The sequence below is a fragment of the Octopus bimaculoides genome, chromosome 3 (assembly GCF_001194135.2).
Source record: "Octopus bimaculoides isolate UCB-OBI-ISO-001 chromosome 3, ASM119413v2, whole genome shotgun sequence".
In the NCBI taxonomy this organism is placed as follows: Eukaryota; Metazoa; Mollusca; class Cephalopoda; order Octopoda; family Octopodidae; genus Octopus; species Octopus bimaculoides.
In genome coordinates, this window is record NC_068983.1 from 83810288 (window position 1) to 83815780 (window position 5493).

Consider the following 5493-nt stretch of genomic DNA (forward strand, 5'->3'; position numbering starts at 1 on the left):
ATATATATATATATATATATATATATATACACACACACACACACACACACACGGCTCAGTGGTTGGAGCATCGGGTTCACAATCATAAAATAGTGAGCTCGATTCCCGGACAGGGCTGTGCGTTGTGTTTTTGAGCAAGAGGAGAGCTTTCTAAGGTCATTCATGACCGAAGGGGGTCTTACTCTGTATGTATGCATATATATATTTGTGTGTGTGTGTGTGTGGTCATCTATTCCCGCTACCAGTCGCACTTACAGCCTGAGTCATGCACCTGCTCCGCCTACTTTCTTCACTCTTATAAAACGTTCGTCTTTCATCTTCCTTCTGCGTTCTTTCCCTAATTAACATTTTATTATTTTTTTACTTTTATAATCCTTTTCACATACTCTCATTCCCTCTCTCCCTCTATCTCCATCACTTTTTCTTTTTTTTTTTTCTTTCTGAAAAAAGTCTAACCTCCGAAACATCAAGACACACCATGCTTAAGCAATCTTCTCAGACATTAAACTAATATTTTGTTATGTTTATGTTGTTCACTTGTTTATTTATATGTATACTTTTTTACTTGTTTCAATCATTGCACTTCAGCTATGTTGAAACAATATCCAGCGTGCCGCGCAGTGAACTGAACCTAAAACCACATGGCTGCGAAGCGAACATTTTAACCACACAGCCATGCCCATACATACATGCATACCTACATATAAGAGTGTGTGTGTGAATATATTGTGTTCATATATGGGCCGGTATGAATTAATTGGCATGTACCGCATCGCCTATCTTTGCATTTAGACACAGTGAATGGTTGGTCTTTGTTGCTAAGGCCAAACCTTGCCTTTGTTAATAACTTTTTCAAGCTTTTAGGCTGTTTTTTACTGAGAGTTATAGTTTGGTCTGTAATGATATCTCTTAATTGCTTATTTTGAGCAATGATTGGTAGGTTTGCTTTGGCGATATTAAAGATGTTCTTGGGACATGGATTGTGCGTCACTATAAATGGTATGATTTGTTCTTGTTTTTCTCTTCTTTGTGTTGTCCTCAGTTGTTGTGTGGATATTTTCATAGCACGCTGAATACCATTTTCTATAAGTAGTGACGGGTATTTTTGCTTGAGCAGAAATTCTTTCACTTCCATCAGGCACTGATTCCTGATCTTCAAATCTTCTACAATGGTACAGATTCTTCTGGCTAAGCAGTGTTGGCCAGACAGGCAATGCACTATCAGAACGCTCATGTGTGCACCGACAACAAATTAAAAATCCAGAAGTTCGCCAAATACCGCTGAGTAACCATCTAGCAACATGTAGCCGGAAAATATTTATAATTTTTCCATTTCATAACTATACAATCCGAATGAAATCGAGAGAAAACTGAGAGAAAAGGACTTTATTAATAAATTCAAACCCAAGCTTAATAAACAATGATAAAAAAATAATCTTATCCCCATATCTAAAATCTCAAAAATATAAATCTCTAAAAAGTATTGCTGTCATCATTTCTAAAAATTAACACTGAAAAATGGTATGGTATCATTTCAAAAATAGCCAAACAACTACTACTTCTATCCACAAGAATGTATATAAAGGACAAAATTTATCCAGTCAACCACAACCATATAAATCTGTAGATTGCATAAATACAAGAAATTATACTAGTTCAATAAGAATGGACATTTAATATTTCATTTCTTCAATAAGAATAGACAATTAAAACTTCATTTCTTTTTACTATATTATCTTATATCAATATTATAAGAATATAAATAAAACGTGAAAAACAGAGTTGGAATTCCTTTGAGCAATATATTCTTCTATATACAATCATACAAACCCCTTTGTATATATGTATGTATATATATATGTGAGAGAGAGAGAGAGAGACAGTAGCGGTACAACAAAGCACCAATGTTTACTGGAAATAGCAGTCGATACATTTGCGACGCTATAGTAAAGCTTCAATTTGTATATATTGGCAAAGACGCGTGAGAGCAACAAACATGAAAAATTTTGTCTTACCACTAGGAAGAACATTATATAAGTGGACAACCTAGAATCGGATAATCCAGTACCAAGGTTTCGGACTCTTCAAATACGTTTGTCATCGTAAAGTTGATTAGTCTTCATCAGCTGAATTTACCTGGACAATATTTCGAATGTTGCTACATCAATGCCAGTATATTCGCCTGAACGCTTAGCCGTTAACAGACCGAGAACAGGGAAAAAATTTTCAATGAAAAATAAAATATTGCAATACAAATGTATTGCTTTCCAGTAAAATAAAGCACTGTAAAGATAGAAGTGTGTGTGTGTGTGTGTGTGTGTGTGTGTGTGTGTGTGTGTGTGTGTATATATATATATATATATATATATATATATATATATATATATATATATATATATATATGTATATATATAGGCGCGGCTGTGTGGTAAGACGCTTGCTTCCCAACCACATGGTTCCGGGTTCAGTCCCACTGCGTGGCACCTTGGGCAAGTGCCAACCAAAGCCTTGTGAGTGGATTTGGTAGACGGAAACTGAAAGAAACCCGTCGCGAGCGCGCGTGCGTGTGTGTGTCTTACCATCGCTTGACAACTGGTGTTGGTGTGTTTACGCCCCCGTTACCCAGCTGTTCGACAAAAAACAGAACGATAGAATAAGTACGTTGAGGCGGCGAGCTGGCAGAAACGTTAACACACCGGGCGAAATGCTTAGCGGTATTTCGTCTGCCGCTACGTTCTGAGTTCAAATTCCGCCGAGGTCGACTTTGCCTTTCATCCTTTCGAGATCGATTAAATAAGTACCAGTTACGCACTGGGGTCGATATAATCGACTTAATCCCTTTGTCTGTCCTTGTTTGTCCCCTCTGTGGGCAGTAAAGAAATAAGAATAAGTACCTTGATTTGAAGAAAAAATAATGGGGTCAGTTCATTCGACTAAAAAGGCGGTCCCCAAGTATGGCCGCTGTCCAATGACTGAAACAAGTAAAAGAAGAATAAAAGAAATATTACTAAACAACACTATATAAAATACTATGTAAGATTACTAAACAACACTATATTGCACTGGTTCCCAGCCTTTTCACTACCAATGACCCTATTTTTTTTTTTTATGAGTTTTCCCATGGACCCTCAGAATATTGAAAGGTCTGTTCCCGAATCCCCAGTACTATCTTTGCGAACCACCAGGGGTCCGCAGACCACAGGCTCGAAACCACTGCTATATAGGAACGCACCAAACAACGCCTGTCTACTCTATGTCATACAAACACGACATACTATAAAATACACAATCACACACACACACACACCAACACTCTACGCAAAACAAACGCTGCATCCCCTCTCATTACACTACATTTCACATCACACCGTTCTCGCACATCAGTTGTACCTTAATAATAATAAACACAACATTACAAAACAACCAATTAACACCTTAGCAAATAATACCTCACCGCACCACATAATAGCAAACCATAATACCCCATAGTCAACCCTCAGCCCTACCTTACATTCATCCCACCCAAACCCGCCCACAAAAGAACTCCGAACCGGTAAAATATCACAACCACACATTGTGAAAGCACTAATGTTTAACCTTAAAATTTGGTGGTACGAAATTAGTGTGAGAGAAGAGTCTATTTTCGTTTTTAAGATCCTTTTGTTCTTATTTATTATCATTATTAAGACACACACACACACGCACAAATATATTTATATATATATGCACATATACATATACATGTACATATATACATACATGCATATATATACATACATACATACATGCATGTATATACATACATACATACATGTATATACATACATACATATATATACATACATACATACATACATACATACATATATATACATACATACATATATATACATACATACATACATATATATACATACATACATATATATACATACATACATGTACATATGCATACATACATACATATACATACATACATGTACATATGCATACATACATATACATATATATATATATATATATATATATATATATATATATATATATATATATATATATATATATATATATATATATATATATATATACATACATATATATATATATACATACATACATATATACATGCATGCATACATACATACATACATACATATGTACGTACGTATGTATGTGTGTGTGTGTGTGTGCATGTGTATATGTGTGTGTGTGCGCGTGCGTGTGTATTCTTTTTTTTTAATATGGAGCAAACCAGCCTATTAAGCATCTCAAACAGATTGGCTCATTTTCGACTGAGATACCAGCAGAGATCTTTCATGTCCATTATTCCTCAGCCTGTCTTCTATTGCCGCATGTTTTTACACTGCTTGTGAGGCATAATTACTGAAAGGAAATCACACGAGAAGAAAGAAGCATCAAGATAAAAAGAATTAGCAAGGGTCGAACATATGGACTGTGTTAGATTTGCTCTTAGCTATGTGCATAACATACACACGCGCACACACATTCTCCCTCTTTCTCTCTCTCACACGTATATATATGCATACATGCTATATACGGGATACATACAATTGTGAGAGATTGTATATGTGTGAACGACTGTTGTAGATTAGAAGCGCTGTCCACTCATCAACACTTTTCACTTCATGTGTGTCCTCTGCATCTTTTCCGCATTCAGCTAACCAAATATACATACATACGCATGCAAACACGCACGTGTTTGTGTATGCCAAAACGTAAATACACACACACATATATACATATATGTATTATACTTATATATATATATATATGTATGTACACACCCATATATATATATACACACGCGCGCATGTATATATACATATGCATGCATACACATACATGTAAGTATATATGTAAGTATATATATATATAATGTGTACACACATAACACACGCACAACACACACGCGCGTGTACACACATAGACACATATATATATACACATACACTTGGGAACGAACGCACACGTACATATATAGACATTCTAATGATATCCGGAGCCTTTGGATTCTGTGACGGACACAGGGAAAAAAGTGTGTGTGATTAGAACAGCTTTCCACTCGTTACATCTCCATCTTCTTTCCCTCTGCCTCCTTCTCTTTCTCTCTATTTATCTTTCTGGGAAAGTGAGAGAGAGAGAGAGAGAGAGAGGGAGAGAGAAAGAAGAGAAAAAGAGAGAGAGTAATGTAGTAATAAGAAGAAAATCAACTTTCTAGTGACCTTTCTTTTCTCTCTCCAAGGGTGAGAAATAGATATATATATGTATGTATGTATGTATGTATGTATACACACACACACTTACACAGAATGCGTGTGTGTGTGCATGTATCTACGCACGTGTGTAAGAATGAGTGTGAAATCAATAATTAGATGGCTAAACCCGACAATCTGGAATGTTCCATTGTAAACAGTGTAAGTTTCTTACAAGTCTCCTCTAACTTGCAATAAGTCCGTTTACTTTGTCTGTATA

At 35.7% G+C, this 5493-nt stretch overlaps 1 long non-coding RNA gene across 2 annotated transcripts in view; it reads right to left on the reverse strand.

Annotated features, from left to right (window-relative positions):
- Positions 1-5493, reverse strand: part of LOC128247414 (uncharacterized) — a 16508-nt gene that overhangs the window by 5070 nt on the left and 5945 nt on the right. The window contains exon 1 of one of the 2 annotated variants that reach the window (XR_008263796.1): positions 2016-2113. The exons of the other annotated variant lie outside the window; for it this stretch is intronic. This is a non-coding gene — a long non-coding RNA (uncharacterized LOC128247414). Of the gene's footprint in view, positions 1-2015; positions 2114-5493 lie in introns of those variants that run through there. 2 annotated transcript variants of the gene reach the window in all.